The sequence below is a fragment of the Oratosquilla oratoria genome, unplaced genomic scaffold (genome assembly GCF_046742065.1).
Source record: "Oratosquilla oratoria isolate Oo_2021 unplaced genomic scaffold, ASM4674206v1 SCAFFOLD47, whole genome shotgun sequence".
Taxonomy (NCBI): domain Eukaryota; kingdom Metazoa; phylum Arthropoda; class Malacostraca; order Stomatopoda; family Squillidae; genus Oratosquilla; species Oratosquilla oratoria.
The window spans coordinates 4,143,853-4,164,255 of record NW_027467711.1 but is presented as its reverse complement, the minus strand read 5'-3'; the positions used below and the strand labels follow the sequence as shown (position 1 = coordinate 4,164,255).

Sequence of the window (20,403 nt, the reverse complement as noted above, 5' to 3'; positions counted from 1 at the left end):
ACAGACAAAAGTTCATCCACCTTTGGTAATGGATACTGATCTACTAGCAAAAACTGATCTACTAGCAAAAACTGATTGAGGTATTTAAAGTCTGCACATATGCGTACAGATTTCTGGTCTTGTTTTAAAACTGGTACTATCGGGGCTGCCCATTCACTGAATTCTACAGGGGAAATGATACCCTCCTTAACTAGGTTGTCCAACTCGTCTTCCACTAACTTCCGAAAATGGAATGATACTGTACGAGTTTTGTAACACTTAGGTACAGCTTCAGGTTTAAGATGTATTGATGCCTTAACACTAGTTATGGCTTTTGTTGAATCAACTGTGTACTCGTCTAATAAGGTACTAGCATTCACAATATTATTTACTCTAGACACTCTAGAGGCATCAGGAATACCTGTAAGAGAAATTCCTACTTTTTGCTGTAAATCTTAACCACATAAATTTGTATTACCAGAAGCTACAACACAAAAGGTATGTTCCAAGACATAATTATTATATGATACTGTAACATCCACTTTTCCTATAACATCAATGGCTGTGTGACCATAAGCACGCAACACTTTATTACCAGGTGACATGGATAGTTTTAATGAATGTACCCAATTTTCTGATAATGTGGAAACACGAGCACCTGTATCAGTCTCAAATGGTATTAAATTGTCATTAATCTTGAAGTTTACTAACTCAGATTTAACAGAAACGACATCTGATTTAACACCAAACAAATTGTTATCTGCACTGTCTGAATCTGAAGAATCTTCCAGTCTGTTTGCAGCTGCATTTCCTTTTCCCTTACTTTTCTTTTCAAACTTTGAATCTTTAAATCTACAGACTGCTTTCAAATGTCCCTTTTTACCACACGTTGCAATTTCTATCTTGAAACCTGCATTTTTCACTTGCATGGGGAAAACCAGTGTTTGCATGTGAGCTTAGACTTACTATTACCTGATTGATAATAACTAGAGGTCTTAGGGTCATGTCTACTTCCTTTTTTCTTATGTAATTTTTTACTCTGATACTGCTCTTATACTGTTATTTTCACCCACAAATGCCTGTTCCATATTTAATATTCTATCAAAAGTTTCCTGGGAAGTCAAATTTTGTAATTTGAAATTTTCTGCCACTAGATTGGGAAAATAAATTTCATTGTCCACCACCATAAATAATTGATCTCGTACACAGTTGTCAAACTGGTCAGCGAAATTACAATCTTTGGCCAGAGCCTTTAAATCTGCATATAGATTATTTAAACTTTCACCTGGCCGTTTTTTCCTTTGTTGAAATGCCACAAGACTTCTATGGTAGGATGGAGTGACTATATAGTACTGCTTTAATGCTTACACTAATTCATTAAATGATTTTGTATGAGGGAGATCAGGAGTACAGATTCTTCCCAACTGTGTATACAACACTTCCAACAGACACTAACAATAAGTTTTTATTCTTCACTAAATCTTCTTCACTGTCGCCAGTTATTCCTGTATATTGGAAGTGAGCTTCCAAAAGACTCGGCCATAGGTCTAGTGAAATCCTATCTGGCTCAAATCTGTCAATCTGTCTATCCTTAGACATTTTTGTGTAAACACTAAGAATTACTGCCGATGCAAATGCCAGTGCCTAATCTGAGGCTAATAAATGCATTGTAGACATACTTACAGTCGTGTAATCTCAATGTCCACTTTACCATAGCACTCATAATCTAATCTCGTCCTCGTTGCCACTGTTATGGTGGGGTAATTCCCAAACAAGGCACTTTGTTTCTTAGCTTTTAATCCTGACCATGTTTACATGGGCCCGGCATGTCTCAAAATCATAAGTACAGACGCTCCTCAATGTACGTATTAGTTACGTTCTGAACGGCCGAACGTAAGTTGAAAATGAACGTAAGTTGTTACTGTACTATACATCGGTAAATTCTATTACCGTATCTTATAAAACACCCCTAAATCATTAATTAAACACATAACATTGTAAAATAATAACATTAATTTCAAATAGATTAAATTCAAGCAACATAAATTGAGATGGTGGAGGAGGAGGCAAGGCATTTTCAGTTTGTCATCTGCGCAATGTAAACAATGGATGCAGTGTCGTGCGCAAGTATCGTTTGAACTACGGAGAGCGCGGTAAACTAAAAAATTCACTCAAAAATTTTTTTTTTACAATTTTTTTTTTACCGTCAGTTCAAACGTAAAATCGAAAAAACGTAAAACGATTGAACGTAAGTAGAGGAGCGTCTGTACAGGTATATCTATGCCAGGCATCAGTGGGCAGTAACAAAATATAAACAGTCAAGTATTATGAAAGAATCAGAACAAATATAACTTAGGATCAAACTCTTAGTAAATGAGGGATTTATACACTTATACAAAAACAATGATAGAGGTAAATGTATATACTAGAAACATACTGAAACACAAACATGAATCCTTACAGTGCCTATACGGTAGAGAAGAAATTTCCCAGAAATTCTATATTGTATTATTCAGGACATTATTTATTTTTATTATTTATTCATTTCATTCTGGGTAAATATAAATGAGTGCATAGAGGGATTAGGGAGAAATGTCAATGTAGTTGTATTGGGAGACCTAAATGCTAGGGTAGGAAATGAACCAATTGACGGAGTGATTGGAAAGTATGGAGTTCGAGGCAAAAATTGTAGTGGAGAGTTGATGGTGGAGATGTGTCTTGAAAGAGTTGATGATAGGAAATACAGTGTTTAAGAAAAGTCAAGCATAAATACACATGGGAGAGGGTGGTGGATGGAAGGGTGGCAGATAGAGCGTTATTGGACTAAGGGGAGAGAGTGGGGGAATATCAGATCATATCCTGGTGGAAGGTAAATTGAGAGTGGAGAATAGGTGGAGAAAGAGGAAAAGGGCAGAAGGTAGGGAGGTACTTAGTGTGAACTGCTTAAATAAAAAAATAAAAAAAAGAGAATGAGTATAAGAAGTTGAGAGAGGAGTGGGAGAGAGTAATGGATAGAGTAGAACTAGGAGTGGAGGAGGAATGGGGATGGTTCAAGGAGGGAGTCATAGGTGTGCAAAGATGGTGTGTGGAACAAGGAGGGCGGGAGGAAATAGAAAGAAGGGTAGTGAGTGGTGGGATGAGGAAGCAAAGAAGGGTGTAGAAGAGAAGAAGCAGGCATTTATAGATTGGCTACAAATTAGGACGAGGGAATCGTATGAGAGGTACAAAGTAAAGAGAAGGCAAGTTAAGCATAAGATAAAGGAAGCAAAGAAGAGAGCAGATGTGAAATGGGGAAAGAGTATGACAGAAATTTTTGAAAGTAATAAAAAGATGTTTTGGAAGGAAGTTAAAAGAGGAAGAGGAGGCTAATCAAGTAAAGAAGAAAAGGTAAAAGGTGCAGATGGAGAGATGATAATGGAAGAGAAGGCAGTGAGAGGAAGGTGGGTAGAGTATTTTAGGGAGTTGCTAAATGTGAAGGCAGACAGGGAGGGAAAGGTAGTTGCTGTGGGAAGCGCTAAGAAAATGAGTGATGAGTGAGGAAAATGGAGGAGAAACAGGGAAGGATATAGTGAAAGTAGCTGTTAAGATGAGAGCAGGTAAGGGACCTGGTCTGGATGGATGCCATGCAGAATGTCTGAAGAAAGGAGGTACAGTTATGGTGGACTGACTGGTGAGGTTATTTAATGTTTGTTTAAGAGAGGGTAGAGTGCCAGAAGACTGGAGGAGTGCCTGTATAGTTCCACTTTACAAAGGAAAGGGGGACAAGTGTGAGTGTAGTAGTTACAGAGGGATCAGCTTGTTGAGTATAGTTGGGAAGGCTTATGGGAGGGTCTTGATTGAGAGGATTAGGAGAGGAACAGAGGGAGTAATTGGTGAGGAACAGTGTGGTTTTAGGATAGGTAGGGGATGTGTAGATCAGATTTTTGTGGTAAGGCAGATATATGAAAAAGGTAAGGATGTTTTTTTGGCTTTTATGGATCTGGAAAAGGCTTATGACAGGGTAGACAGGAAGGCACTGTGGGAGGAACTGCAGATTTATGGGATAGGAGAAAAGCTGTTGAGCAGTCAAGAGTTTTTATGAGAGTAGTAGAGCTTGCGTTAGGATTAGAAATGGAGACAGTGAATGTTTTTAGGTAAAGGTGGGACTTTGTCAGGGATATGTTATGTCACCCTGGCTGTTCAATCTTTACATGGATGGGGTGGTGCGAGAGGTGAATGCATGGGTAGTGGGTCAGGGGTTGGAGATGATTAAAGAAAATGGAGAAAAGTGGGAGGTGAGCCAGCTGTTGTTTGCTGATGACACTGCGCTTGTAGCAGGATCAGAGAAGGGATTGAGGAAGTTAGTGACAAAGCTTGAAAAGGGTGTGAAAGAAGGAAGCTGAAGATAAATGTGGGCAAAAGTAAGGTGATGAGATGTACAAGGGGAGAGAGTGACAGGTTGGAAGTGAGCATTAACCACTTCCATACGGTGACGCCTATGTAGGCGGCATGAGGAGCAAGTGGGTACTCGATGATGCCGACGTCGCCATCTTGATTACATTTATTGTAGTCGTACCTACGTAATTTCCATTCTCTCTAAACTGGCTTCATCAATTTTCTATGGTTATCAAAATACACGGGTGAAAGAGAACAAACGATTGAGCACTGACTTTATTTTTTATAATGCGATTATTATGACGCAACATTGCACGTCGGGCAGCTAATGCTGCCAGACGTGTGATGTGCCCTGGAGTGAAGAGGTTAATAGTGAGAAACTGGAGGAAGTGGGTAGTTTCAGATACTTGGGTGCGAATGTGACAAGAAAGGGAGGAGTGGGGGTGGAGGTAGAATGTAGATTGAAAGAAGCGAGTAAATGCCTTGGTGGATTAAAAAGTGTAATAAGAAATAGACATCTGGGAATGGATGCTAAGAGGAGGTTATATGAAGGAGTGATTGCCAACAGCAATGTACGGGCCAGAAACATGGAACATGAGAGAGGAAGAGAGAAGGAATTTGAATGTGTTTGAGGTGAAATGTCTGAGAAGTATGATAGGGGTTACTAGGCTAGATAGAGTGAGAAATGAGGAGGTGAGGAGGAGAACAGGGGTGGAAAGGGAGCTGGGAGATAGGGTTGATGAAAGAATATTAGGATGGTTTGGACACATGGAAAGAATGAGTGAAGAAAGACTAGTAAAAGAAGTGTGGAAGGCAGAGGTGGAAGGAGTGAATATGAGGGGGCATCCTAGGATGAGATGGATGGATGGGGTGAAGGGGGCTTTACAAAAGAGAGGAATGTCTGTAGAGTAAGGATGAGAGAGGATAGAAGATAGGGGTAAATGGAGAAGGTTTGTATATAGATGAGACTGTGATGTATGAGGGGAGTGGGTGGGGGATGGTGGGTGATGAAGTATGTTTGAGAAAAAATTTGACGCAGCCCGAAGGGATTTCTCCCCGTCTTCTCCTTTTCTGCATGAGGGGATGGAGAGGGGGATCACTAAATTTATGAAGCAGCCTTGCTGTGGATGTGCTGTGTCTTGCAACACTGCTTCTGACCCAGGGCAGTGGACAGGATCCAGGGATGACCCGTCATCCAGGAGGTGCCAAGATAGGAGGGAGGAGGGTGGATGGGAGTGGAATATATGGGAAATGAAATGGGTGGGAGTGATGTCTATGCCTTTTTCTTTTTGGCTACCCCCCTTGTAAGGGGGAAAAGGCCTTTAGTATATGTTTGTATGTATTATTTATTTATTTTATTTGTTTATTTTTTTCCTTGGCCATAAAAAAGCTGGATATTTTCAGCCATGTCAATCTCAAAGTCCACCATGGGCCATATTAAAGTTGTTGTTAGTGCTGCACTTGCTCCAATTAAAATTATTTAATACATCATTAAATGCAATTTATTAGACAAAATATGCAATTTATAGACAAGAAACCAAGAATCACAAGGTTGTGAGATCAAATGGCACACTCGAGTAACACAACAATGCACAATAAAACACACACAACTGGCCGAGAATGTTTTCATGTTATAACCAAATACCAGTGAGTTTGAAGGATTCCTGTATCAAGGGTGCAGCACTAACAGCTCATTATTAGTCGAATTCAAATGATTGTTGTCTTCATGTTTGTACGTCTGTGTGCAAATGTGCATGCTATTTTTCATATGTCCCTATGAGTAGTTTTTCCAGAGCGCTTCTACATTTGGATGCCATAATTGATGCGACTATATGCATGTGCATAGGCATATAACTTTTTAAATTTACAAAATCAATTGATAAATCTACTGTTAGTCTGTTAATGCTCTTATTATCACTTTTTATACAATGCTCTAATGAAGTATTCTATATTTTTATATAATAAAAAAACTCGGGGAAAATTAGTAAAAAAATTCTTGGGCTTTTGTACATAAGGGCAAAAACTTAATTATTATATTTTTTACACCACAGGGCCCCCTGAAGCACGAGGCCTGTAGCATGTGCTTTATGTGCTACTAGGTTAAACCAGCACCCTGTACAGCTATTATTATGGGTGTGTGTAGGAAAATGGAAGAGAATGGGGCTTACCAGTCACCAAGGAACAGTGTACAGGTCTAGGATGAGTTCAAAGCGCCCCTTCCAAGGGCTTCAAAGGATATGGAGGGTCAATAAGTATGGAAAATGGTAAGCAGCGCTAAGATGGGTGAGTAGACTATAGAAATCTTAAGTTACACGGCAATATTTTTGCATTTTTACTATGAATTGCTCATATAATTTGAGAGGTTGCTGCTTTTTCCCAAGGGGGGCTCCTGGAAATTACTGACGACCCCTTGGAGGAATGCACTCCCCAGGTTAAGAACCACTGAATTAGATACTGTGTGAAGGCACATTGACACATAGGCTACATGTACAGCAATGGGCATGCAGTGAAATAGCTGTACACATTTGTTAGACAAATTAAATAGAAGTGACCAGTATTAGAGGAAGCTGAATATCCCATTTGATGTAATTGCACAAATAACAAAATTGAATTAGTGTAATGTAATGGTGTAAAAATTGTGTCAGGTAAGGTTATAATGGTGTGGAAATAGGCAGAAAAAGTTGTCATGGCTTAGCTTTGCAAAGATTTGAAAAGGTTGTCCACATCATCAATCGCAGGCACACTCATGGCAAACCAGACCAATGTGGGAAAGGCAGGTTCCGCGAACAGTGTCTGCAGGAGAATTAGTGTAAGGTGTGGTGGTGAAGGCGGCACGAGCATCCTCCTAGTTGTATTACACGGAAAGGGAGCTATGCTCATGGTGACCCGTCTTTGTATCTTTCAGCATCAAGTTTTTTTCTTAGTCTTGAATAGTATTTGCACTCACTGTTTCTTTATCTAAGTTATTCCAGATACAGCACTCTGTCGGGGAAGTTTTTTTTTTTTTTTCAGATCTCTTCCATAGTTATCCTTTTTGAGTTTCTTTTCATGACCTCTTGTTTTTCCATTGTCATTTATTAGTAAATCATTCCTATCAAAGATTTCCATTCCTTTCATGATTCTATAGATAGTAGATCACCTCTTTCTCTTCTCTGCTCCAGTGTTGGTAGTTCCAGTTTGGATAATCTTTGTTCATATGTTAATTTGGAAAGAGCTGGTGCCAACTTTGTCATTTTACAAAGGAATACAAAGCTGGAGCATGCCGACAGGAGACCTTTTGGTCCATAACTAGGTTGGATGCAAAAAAATATATACATTTACCAAAGGGTTTTCCCCTTACATGGGAGGTAGTCAAAAAGAAAAAGGCATAAAAACCACTCCTACCCATTCCATTCCCTACATATTCCACTCCCCTTCACCCTCCTCACTCCCTCTTATCTTGGCACCTCCTGGATAACGGGTCATCCCTGCATCCTGTCCTCTGCCTTGGGTCAGAAGCAGTGTCACAAGACACAGCACATCCACAGCAAGGCCGCTTCATAAATTTGGCGACCCCCTTCTCTGTCCCCTCATGCAGAAAAGGAGAAGGTTGGGATTAAACCCTTCAGGCTGCATCAAATTTTTTCTCATACATACTTCCTCACCCCCCCTCCCCCACCCACTCCCCTCATACATCACAGCATCATCCATACACAACCCCTCTCCATTTACCCCTATCTTCTGTCCTCTCCCATCCTTCCTCCACAGACGTTCCTCTCTTTAGTAATGCCCCTTTTACCCCATCCATCCACCTCATCCTAGGATGCCCCCTCATATTCCTTCCTTCCACCTCTGCCTTCCACACCTCTTTTACTAATCTTTCTTCACTCATTCTTTCCATGTGTCCAAACCATCCTAATGCTCTTTCATCAACCCTATCTCCCAGCTCCCTTTCCACAAAAAATATATAAATGATAAAAAAATATAGATAAAATAAAATAAAAATTATAATAATATAATTGATAATAAATAAAACAAATAATACATAGGTATTAAATGAAGCGGCCTTGCTGTGGATGTACTGTGTCTTGCGACACTGCTTCTGACCCAGGGCGGTGGGCGGGGTGCAGGGATGACCCGTCGTCCAGGAGGTGCTCAGATGAGAGGAAGGGTGGGAGGGGTGTGGAGTGTATTTGGGGATGAAATGGGTGGGAGTGTTTTTATGCCTTTCCCTTTTTGGCTACCTCCCTTGGAAGGGGGAAAAAGCCTTGGTATATGTATGTATGTATGTATAGTTAAATGTGAAGGAGGATAGGGAAGGAAAGATAACTGCAGTGGGAAATGCAAAGAAAATGAGAGTGATGAGTGAGGAGAATGGAGGAGAAATAAGGAAGGATGAGGTGAAGGCAGTTGTAAGGATGATGAAAGCAGGTAAGGCACTTGGTCTGGATGGATGCCATGCAGAATGTCTGAAAAAGGGAGGTTCAGTGATGGTGGACTGGTTGGTGAGGTTATTTAATGTTTGTTGGAGAGAGGGTAGAGTACCGGAGGACTGGAGAAGTGCCTGTATAGTTCCTCTTTACAAGGGAAAAGGGGACAAGTGTGAATGTAGTAGTTTCAGAGGGATTAGCTTGTTAAGTGTAGTAGGGAAGGCTTATGGGAGGATCTTAATTGAGAGGATTAGGAGAGGAACAGAAGGAGTAATTGGTGAGGAACAGTGTGGATTTAGGACAGGTAGAGGTTGTGTAGATCAGATCTTTGTGGTAAGACAGATATGTGAGAAAGCTATAGGAAAGGGGAAGGATGTTTTTTTGGCTTTTATGGATCTGGAAAAGGCTTATGATAGGGTAGACAGAAAGGCACTGTGGGAGGTTATGCAGATTTATGGGATAGGAAGAAAGCTTCTAGGAGCTGTAAAGAGTTTTTATGAGAGTAGTAGAGCTTGTGTCAGGATTAGAAATGGAGAGAGTGAGTGGTTTGAAGTAAAGGTGGGACTTCGTTAAGGATGCGTTATGTCGCCCTGGCTGTTCAACTTATACATGGATGGGGTGGTGCGAGAGGTGAATGCTAGGGTAGTGAGTCAGGGATTGGAGATGGTTAAAGAAAATGGAGAAAAGTGGGAGGTGAGCCAGCTGTTGTTTGCGGACGACACTGCGCTTGTGGCAGGGTCAGAGGAGGGATTGAGGAAGCTGGTGACAGAGTTTGGGAGAGTATGTGATAGAAGAAAGCTGAAGATAAATGTGGGTAAAAGTAAGGTGATGAGATGTACAAGGGGTGAAAGTGGCAGTAGACTGGAAGTGAACATTAAGGGAGAGCGACTGGAGGAAGTGGATAGTTTTAGATACTTGGGTGCAGGTGTAGCAGGAAAAGGTGGAGTGAAGGTGGAGGTAGAATGTAGATTGAGAGAAGCGAGTGAATGCCTTGGTGGATTGAAGAGTGTAATGAGGAATAGACATTTGGGAATGGATGCGAAGAGGAGACTGTATGAAGGAGTGATTGTGCCAACAGCACTGTATGGGGCAGAAACGTGGAACATAAGAGAAGAAGAGAGAAGGAGTTTGAATGTGTTTGAGATGAGGTGTCTGAGAAGTATGGTGGGGGTTACTAGGCTGGATAGAGTGAGAAATGAAGAGGTGAGGAGGAGAACAGGGGTGAAAAAGGAGCTGGGAGATAGGGTTGATGAAAGAATATTAGGATGGTTTGGACACATGGAAAGAATGAGTGAAGAAAGACTAGTAAAAGAGGTATGGAAGGCAGATGTGGAGGGAGTGAACATGAGGGGACGTCCTAGGATGAGGTGGATGGATGGGGTGAAGGGGGCTTTGGGGAAGAGGGGGAATGTCTGTTAAGGAAGGGAGAGGACGGAAGACAGAGGTGAGTGGAGAATGGTTGTATATGGATGATGTTGTGATTGCATGAGGAGGAATGGGCAGGGGGGGGGGGTAGTATGTGTGAGTAAATTTTGACGCAGCCCGAAGGGATTTCTCCCCGTCCTCTCCTTATATGCAAGGGGGGACGGAGAGGGGGGGTCGCCGATTAAATGAAGCGGCCTTGCTGTGGATGTGCTGTGTCTTGTGACACTGCTTCTGACCCAGGGCGGTGGGCAAGGTGCAGGGATGACCCGTCATCCAGGAGGTGCTCAGATGAGAGGGAGGGTGGGAGGGGTGTGGAGTTTATGTAGGGATGAAATGGGTGGGAGTTTTTTTATGCCTTTCCCTTTTTGGCTACCTCCCTTGTAAGGGGGAAAAAGCCTTGGTATATGTATGTATGTATAGTTAAATGATAAACAGGTAAATAGTAAATAATAATAAACTGGCAAGTAAATAATAATAAATGGAAATAAGCTAATAATGAATAAACAGACATAATAACAAACAAATAATCAAATAATATGAAATAAATGGCAGTCATTACAGCATCTTGCTTAAATGTTTATCTAAACAAATCTTAAGGGAACCTGGGAGTTCTTATATGTGAATGTGTCATAAAAGTTGTTCAACTTCTCTGGTGAACTTGTGTATAATTACCCTTTTCAATAAGAGTATAATTCCCCACTAAACTGTTTCAGTCACATGTATATGTTAGGTGTAGTGAATATTTTTATTTTGTAGAATAGTGTATAGTGAAAATGATAGATCTAAACATGGTGTCCATGTCAACCGCCTTTGCAGGAAATGAAAGATTAGAATCTTGGTAACAACTTGGTAAGATTATATTTTATTTGTTTATTTATTTTTTTGTATAGTGAAAAATGCTGTGAAAATCTGTTAGGATAAATTAAAAAAAAAAATGTTACAGTTTCCTTTATTTTTACTTAACAAATTAAAGTATGACATTTTCCCTTTACAATGGCACAACAATCAAAATTATATGTAAAATAGAACCAGAGATATAGCTTATTAACCCTAGAACCACATTGCTGTTTTTGACGAACGTGAACCACATTGCCGGGAGAATTTTACCCTTTTTTGGGGGAGAAAAAAAAAACATGCTTAACTTCAAAACAGGTTTATTATAAAATAAACATTGAAAGAGTAACTCTTAAACTTTAGAATATGTAAACCTAATTAGTACTTTATGTTAACCCTGTAAGTGATTTAATGCAAAGTAAGGTAAAATCACTAAACGAAAAGTATGTTTAGGAAAAAATTCACAAAAAAAAAAAAATACTGCAGCTGGCGACTTCTCCTCTTTCACACTTGTTGCTGAATTGATGGACCCTTGCCTCAGTCAGGTACAGCCCACTGTTGCCACTAGGAACTGTATGGAAGACACGCCAAATGTGGCCATAGTTTTTTTTGAGGTTTCGTTTTTGTTTTTCATGCTTTCTACAAAGCTTATGGCCACTTATTTCAACACGGATAACCCTAGAATGAAGACACTTAATGAAAAATTAACTTACCTCATACAGACAGTCACCACAGACGGAGTATGCATGCTGAGGGCACTTCGGTAGGGCACACTTGATGCAGCGGTGGTGGGTCTTCCAGTCTGACTTGTTAGGACAGGCCAAACAGCATATCAGGGGCGAGTTGCTATCTGAGATTGAAGTCCCTGGTGCCCCAGTAGCCATGCCCACTGATGACAGATCCAACACAGTTGTGATGAGAGTGGAAAGTTGTCTTGACATATTAGGTGACGTCATGTGCATCTGGGCCCAGGGAGTGATGAGTGCTGTGGCGATTTCCATCATGAAACTCCTCCTTGCTGGTATCTTTCTTCCTGTTCTTCCACAATTCTCTGAGCTTATAATGTATGCATTGATGATTGCTGCATTTAGGATGCCGTACCACACACATAGGGGCCAACGTCACGTCTTCCTTGAGGTGGAAGTTACAGCACACATTTGATCGAAAGTATCAACACCTCCTTTAGTTGAATTGTAATATTCAATGACTTTGGGTTTGCTACTGGGTGCAATGGTAGGCTGGGTGTGCTGCGATGACAAAAGGAGAACCATCTTCTTCAGTACCTGAGATGTCTTTGAAACATAGGACACAAGCATCATCTCTGTTGTGAATAAGAAGGCACTTGAGTCATGGATGTGGGTTTCTTTCGCCTTCATCTCGGGTGGAATTTCTGTCTTGTTGGCTTGAATAGTGCCAACAAGTGTCATCCCACAGTTGTTCAGCAGGTTGGCAGTAAGGGGAACTGATGTAAACCAGTTGTCAGTGGTGACATTTCTGTGGGATCCATGGTATGGCCTGGTTAGTTCTTTCGTATAGTAGTGTCCGAGGCTTATTCCATCCCGTGGCAGTGTTGTCCCCCCCCTTCCCAAGGTAGGGTTTGGCACCAAGCATTTATTTAGTGCTTGCGTCACATATAAGGACAAGCTTGATCCCATACTTTGCTGGTTTGTTTGGGATGTACATTCTGAAGGGGCACCTCCCTCTAAATCCCAGCAGTTGCTCATTGACTGTTAGGTTTTCCCGGGGGACATAGTACTGGGTACACTTCTTGATGAATTCTTCCCACACTTTCCTTATAGGGGCAAACTTGTCTGCTACTGCCTCTCAATGCGGGTTTCAGGGTCATCAAACCTCAGGCAGGATAAAAGGAATTCAAACCTGCCCTTGGACATTGCTGCTCTATAAATAGGACAACCAGTCACCTGACTCCACATCTCAAGGACAGACAAATGGTTGTCCTGCTGTTGCCCTGCTGCTATGAGCACTCCCAGGAGTGCTAACATCTCTTTTGGCTCTATTTTTGCATACGTGCCTGACTGGGTTTTCTGCTTTGATGCAACAAGGTCTATACGTTTATTTGTCCAGGTGACACATTCCTGCACAATTGCATCTGTAATAAAGAGCCTAAAAGTCTCCTCTGCTCCCACAGTGTGTCGTGCCTCATGAACTGGCCCATGAGTGAATGATGCCATTACATTCCTTGCCAGCCACTTCCGTGATTGCCCATGTTGAGGATCACACTTCCACTTGAAATTACTTCTTGAGGAAATCAATGTTTCGTTGAAGTCTACCACAGTTGGAACTTCAACCGCCTGGCCTCATCTTCCTCGCATTACAGGGGTGGCAGCAGCAGAGGTAGTGGCAGGGGTGGCAGCAGCAGAGGTAGTGGCAGGGCTGGCAGCAGCAGAGGTAGTGGCAGGGCTGGCAGCAGCAGAGGTAGTGGCAGGGCTGGCAGCAGCAGAGGTAGTGGCAGGGCTGGCAGCAGCAGTGGCACGGGTAGGCATTTTGACAGGTGTGGATGTGTACATCTTCCTCCTTTTTTTCTTTGGGGGAGGTTCTTCACATTCTTCACTGTCATCATTTTCAGGTTCTAATGTAGGAAAGTACTCTATGTCATTGTCACTGTTATAGAGGAGGTCTATTTCTAAATCATCATCAGGTTCACTTTCTAAATCACCAATTGGTTCCACATCTTCAATGTCACTACCCATAAGTGATGATACACCAGTTTGGTTCATAAAGTCAACCAGCTCTTCATCATTTAGTGTTTTGCCTCAGCCAGCCATGGTAAGGTTATATCTGAAATATATCACTCTCAAACTGAAAAGAAACACACGAATCACATATCTCAATATCACATTATATATGGTAAACCACATCGTAGGGAAATTTCCACCCAGGTAAAAAGTCCGACGGTCACCACATCGCAGGGTGGAAATCTCCCTAAATCACAAACTTTCCCCCTCTGTGGAAAATTCCAGGCAGAGAGCGGGACAGCGCACCCACCCATCATGGTGTCTCGGTAGGAACTGATTGCATGGGGAAGGAGCGCGGGCTCCTTTGTCTCCTAGTGGGCGAGTCATGTGTCACCCACATGCACGCGGGAGAAAATCTCCCTGCGATGTGGTTCTAGGGTTAAAAGACAAAAACATTGATTTTTCAGGAGAGAGGGCATTAAACTGGGAGGCTGGAAAGCGACGTGCCCCTCCCTCGAACTTTGAAAAGGCACTAAGAGGTGTAGAGAATAATAGCTTGCCTCTGAGTGGTGGGAAGAGTTGCCAGATATCTCCATAACCCCTTCAATAAGGGCCACATCGCATGTCTGGCAGCATTAGCTGCCAGACGTGCTATGTTGCGTCATAATACTCGCATTATAAAAAATAAAGTCACTGCACAATCGCTCGTTCTTTCACCCATGAATTTTGATAACCACAGAAAATATGATGAAGCCAGTTTACAGAGTATGGAGGTCATGCAGGTACGACTACAATAAATATAATCAAGACGAATTTGGCATCATCGCGTACCCACTTGCTCCTCATGCCGCCTACGTAGGCATCACCGTATGGAAGTGGATAAACACAATATCGTAAACAAAATAGAACTGGCTATCGAAATTTTGACTATATTTCAATATACAGAATGTTTTTTAGTGCAATGGGGTTGCCAGAGGTTGCCAATAACTTATCTGTTTTATTCTGTATAAAAAAAGAAAAAAAAAGAAACTGAATTGAGCTGTAATATTTGCTGGAAGTGTTACCACCATCATAGAGATTATTTTGAAATGTTTACCTAAAATTCGTTCATGTGCCAGAATTTTTTGAGTGATCGCTTTTTCCCCCTTACATGGGGGGTAGCCAAAAAGAAAAAAGCATAGAAATCACTGCATATGGGCCTGGCACTGAGAAGAGTGTAGAAGAAAGGGAGGCCTTTTGGATAGATCTAAATGAGTGCATAGAGGATTTGGGAAGAAATGTCAATGTGATAGTACTGGGAGACCTTAATGCTAGGGTGGGAAATGGTCCAATCGATGGAGTGGTTGGGAAATGTGGAGTTCCAGGAAAGAATCGTAGTGGAGAGTTGATGGTGGAAATGTGTCTAGAAAGAGAGTTGATGATAGCAAATACAGTGTTTCAGAAGAAAGTCAAGCATAAGTACACATGGGAGAGGGTGGTAGAGCGCTAATGGATTATGTAGTGGTAAATAGGATTATGATAGGAAGAGTTAAGGATGTACATGTGCTAAGGGGAGAGGGTGGGGGAATATCAGATCATTTTTTGGTGGAAGGTAAGTTGATAGTGGAGGATAGATGGAGGAAGAGGAAAGGGACAAAAGGTAGGGAGGTTCTTAGAGTGAACTCTTTGAATTAGAAGGAAAAGGAGAAGGAGTACAGAAAGAAGCTGAAGGAGGAGTGGGAGGGAGTGAAGGGTAGAGTAGAGCTGGGTGTGGAGAAGGAATGGGGATGGTTCAAGGAGGGAGTCATAAAGTGTGCAAGGATGGTGTGTGGAACAAGAAGGACAGGGGGAAATAGAAGAAAGGGTAGTGAATGGTGGGATGAGGAAACAAAGAAGGTTGTAGAAGAGAAGAAGCGAGCTTTCACAGATTGGTTACAAAATAGGACGAGGGAGTCATACGAGACGTACAAAGAAAAGAAAAGAGAAGTAAAGCAAAAGGTAAAGGTTGCAAAGAGGAGAGCAGATGTGAAATGGGGTAAGAGTTTGACAGAATTTTGAAAGTAATAAAAAGATGTTTTGGAAAGAAATTAAGAGAGGAAGAGGAGGCGAATCAAATAGAGAAGAAAAGGTAAAAGGTGCAGATGGAGAGATGATAATGGAAGAGAAGGCAGTAAGGGGAAGATGGGCAGAATATTTTAGGGAGTTGCTAAATGTGAAGGAGGATAGGGAAGGAAAGATTGCTGCAGTGGGAAGTGCGAAGAAAATGAGAGTGATGAATGAGGAAAATGGAGGAGAAATAAGGAAGGATGAGGTGAAGGCAGTTGTAAAGATGATGAAAGCAGGTAAGGCACCTGGTCTGGATGGATGCCATGCGGAATGTCTGAAAAAGGGAGGTTCAGTTATGGTGGACTGGTTGGTGAGGTTATTTAATGTTTGCTAGAGAGAGGGTAGAGTGCCGGAGGACTGGAGGAGTGCCTGTATAGTTCCTCTTTACAAGGGAAAAGGGGACAAGTGTGAATGTAGTAGTTTCAGAGGGATTAGCTTGTTGAGTGTAGTTGGGAAGGCTTATGGGAGGATCTTGATTGAGAGGATTAGGAGAGGAACAGAGGGAGTAATTGGTGAGGAACAGTGTGGATTTAGGACAGGTAGAGGTTGTGTAGATCAGATCTTTGTGGTAAGACAGATATGTGAGAAAGCTATAGGAGAGGGGAAGGATGTTTTTTTGGCTTTTATGGATCTGGAAAAGGCTTATGATGGGTAGACAGGAAGGCATTGTGGGAGGTTATGCAGATATACGGGATAGGAGGAAAGCTTCTAGGAGCTGTCAAGAGTTTTTATGAGAGTAGTAGAGCTTGTGTCAGGATTAGAAATGGAGAGAATGAGTGGTTCGAGGTAAAGTTGGGACTTCGTCAAGGATGCGTTATGTCACCCTGGCTGTTCAACTTATACATGGATGGGGTGGTGCGAGAGGTAAATGCAAGGGTAGTGGGCAAGGGATTGGAGATGGTTAAGGGGAACCCTTGCCCAAAATCTTTTTTTCTGAAGGATCTTCCTGATTTTTTTCTGTGTGATATCTAGGCCTGAGGAAACCTTCACATGAGTTTTATTCAGATCTGACGAGTAGTTTTTTATTTTTTAATAAAAAACGTAAAAAATACCATATTTTTGGGCTTTCAAATCCTATCTCCTCTTACAATTTTTATTCGATGTCTTTCATTTTACAGCAAAAGAATCTTCTACATATATAAAAAAACAAAATAGAAAGCTTTTTTTAATATCTTTGTTTAATGCCGAGGAAAAAATATATAAAAAATTATAAAAGAAAAAGAAAAATTTTGACTTTGACACGTTATTAAAAAAAATTATTTAACATTGCAAAAAAAAAAGTATTTTATTTTTTGTCATTTATCTAGCTATTAATTGAGACCTCATATGCAAAAATCAGTTGAAAATTGAGGGAGGAGATAGACTTTGAGTATCAAAAACTTACATTTTTCAGAAACGAGTGTTAAAGTTTTTTTTTTTTTTTTTTTTTTTTCCTTAGTTTGACTAAATTTTACATTGGACCTCCTAAGACCCATTGAAAACAGGTTCCATTGTATTTTCATGATGATTTTGCATCTTTCAAGTAACTCAGGCACTTTGTACCCTCCTACAATGTAGGATATTATTCACTCAAAGTGAGGGTCTCATAAGCCGCCACCTCACTCTTTGTCGCAAAGTTTGAGTTATTGGTCTAGAATGACCCAGCAAGGTAGTCTGATTGCTGGGATTCAGCTCTCTTTCTTTTCTTGGGTTTCCTTTCTAGTGTTGGAACAGGCTCTTGCTACATCAGGGACATCACTGTGAGGTTTGAGACTCTAAACCCAAGGTGTTGCAACAAGGAGGCATCCTTGTAGCCACTTGTTAGCAAACAGTTGTTTTGCGTAGAGACAACTTGTCTGATATAGGTGTAGAGGACAGAGGATCAGGTGCTGAGGATGTGGATGTAGATGGAAGGGAGAGAGCTGCTGGAGGGAGTACTAGTGGTGGTGGCGGAGGTGGTGATAACAAAGTTGATGCTGGGGTTCTTTCTTTCTCCCCTTGAGTTGCTAATGTAGACATTCTTATCTTCTGCAAGTGTGCCTTTTGTTTGGATAGCTTAGGCATGGCTAATATCTTCAAATATCTCTTCACTGAAAAATAGATGCGAATTTCACACGGCAAATTAGTGAATGTGGCAAGCTAACGTGTACATGTCCTTTACTTTGTAAGGCTCAGGCCACTGCCAGTCGTGCAGGCTGAACTTCCTCACATCACATACTCACGTGCATGCCGGACATAAGAGAACTTTGAGTGTATCAAATGCAAAAAAATAGGGTAAAATATGGTCAAAACGTATGTAAACAATGGTCGTGCGCAGCATGTGGCTGCCGGGGGGAGGGAGGGTAGGCCCTTTAAACCCTTTAAAAATGGCGGTACGATAAAAACACTTTACCAGCATCTAGAGCAAGATCCCTACTATGTATTTATGCAATAAAAAAAAATTAAAATTTTTCTTAAATCGAAAATGGAGAAAAGTGGGAGGTGAGCCAGCTGTTGTTTGTGGACAACACTGCGCTTGTGGCAGGATCGGAGGAGGGATTGAGGAAGTTGGTGGCAGAGTTTGGGAGAGTATGTGATAGAAGAAAGCTAAAGATAAATGTGGGTAAAAGTAAGGTGATGAGATGTACAAGGGGTGAAAGTGGCAGTAGACTGGAAGTGAGCATTAAGGGAGAGCGACTGGAGGAAGTGAATAGTTTTAGATACTTGGGTGCAAATGTGGCAGGGAAAGGTGGAGTGAAAATGGAGGTAGAATGTAGATTGAGAGAAGCGAGTAAATGCCTTGGTGGATTGAAGAGTGTAATGAGGAATAGACTTTTGGGAATGGATGCTAAGAGGAGACTGTATGAAGGAGTGATTGTGCCAACAGCACTGTATGGGGCAGAAATATAGAACATAAAAGAAGAGAGAAGGAGTTTGAATGTGTTTGAGATGAAGTGTCTGAGAAGTATGATGGGGGTTACTAGGCTAGATAGAGTGAGAAATAAGAAGGTGAGGAGGAGAACAGGGGTGGAAAAGGAGCTGGGAGATAGGGTTGATGAAAGAATATTAGGATGGTTTGGACACATGGAAAGAATGAGTGAAGACTAGTAAAAGAGGTATGGAAGGCAGATGTGGAGGAGTGAACATGAGGGGGCGTCCTAGGATGAAATGGATGGATGGGGTGAAGGGGGCTTTGGGGAAGAGGGAAATGTCTGTTGAGGAAGGACGGGAGAGGACAGAAGACAGGGGTGAATGGAGAAGGGTTGTATATGGATGATGTTGTGATTGCATGAGGTGGAATGGGCGGGTGGATGGGGGATGAGGTAGTATGTGTGAGCAAAATTTGACGCAGCCCGAAGGGATTTCTCCCCGTCCTCTCATTTTATGCAATGGGGGGACGGAGAGGGGGGGTCGCCGATTTAATGAAGTGGCCTTGCTGTGGATGTGCTGTGTCTTGCAACACTGCTTGTGACCCAGGGCAGTGGACAAGGTGCAGGGATGACCCGTCATTCAGGAGGTGCTAAGATAAGAGGGAGGGTGGAGGGGTGTGGAGTGTATTCAGGGATGGAATGGGTGGGAATGATTTTATGCCTTTTTCTTTTTGGCTACCCCCCTTGTAAGGGGGAAAGGGCCTTGGTATGTGTGTTTAAAAAAAATAAAAAAAAAATGAATTGAGCTGTAATATTTGCTGGAAGTGTTACCACCATCATAGAGATTATTTTGAAATGTTTACCTAAAATTTGTTCATGTGCCAGAATTTTTTGAGTGATCGCTTTTTCCCCCTTACATGGGGGGTAGCCAAAAAGTAAAAGGCATAGAAATCACTCCCACCCATTTCATTTCCCATATATTCCACTCCCCTCCCCCCCTCCTCCCTCCCTCCCATCTTGGCACCTCCTGGATGATGGGTCATCCCTGCACCCTGTCCACTGCCCTGGGTCAGAAGCAGTGTTGCAAGACACAGCACGTCCACAGCAAGGCTGCTTCATAAATTCGGCGACCCCCCTCTCCATCCCCTCATGCAGTAAAGAAGAAGACAGGGAGAAATCCCTTTGGGCTGCGTCAAATTTTTTCTCATACATACTTCCTCACCCACCATCCCCACCCACTCCCCTTCATGCATCACAGCCTCATCTATACACAACCCTTCTCCATTCACCCCTATTTTCTGTCCTTTCCCGTCCTTCCTTTACAGACATTCCCCTCTTTTATAATGCCCCTTTCACCCCATCCATCCATCTCATCCTAGGACGCCCCTTCATATTGACTCCTTCCACCTCCTCCCTCCACACTTCTTTTACTAATCTTTCTTCACTCATTCTTTCCATGTGTCCAAACCATCCTAATACCCTTTCATCAACCCTATCTCCCAGCTCCCTTTCCACCCCTGTTCTTCTCCTCACCTGCTCATTTCTTACTCTAGCCTAGTAACCCCTATTATACTTCTCAGACATTTCATCTCAAACACATTCAAACTCCTCTCTTCCTCTCTCATGTTCCATGTTTCTGGCCCGTACATTGCTGTTGGCACAATCACTCCTTCATATAACCTCCTCTTAGCATCCATTCCCAGATGTCTATTTCTCATTACACTTTTTAATCCACCAAGGCATTTACTTGCTTCTCTCAATCTACATTGTACC

General features: G+C 41.9%; 1 long non-coding RNA gene across 1 annotated transcript in view; it reads left to right on the top strand.

Moving 5' to 3' along the window:
• LOC143023352 (uncharacterized) overlaps positions 1-20,403 on the top strand; it is a 282,074-nt gene that overhangs the window by 7,954 nt on the left and 253,717 nt on the right. The window contains exon 2 of the long non-coding RNA XR_012966178.1: positions 6,405-6,636. This is a non-coding gene — a long non-coding RNA (uncharacterized LOC143023352). The remainder of the gene's footprint in view (positions 1-6,404; positions 6,637-20,403) is intronic.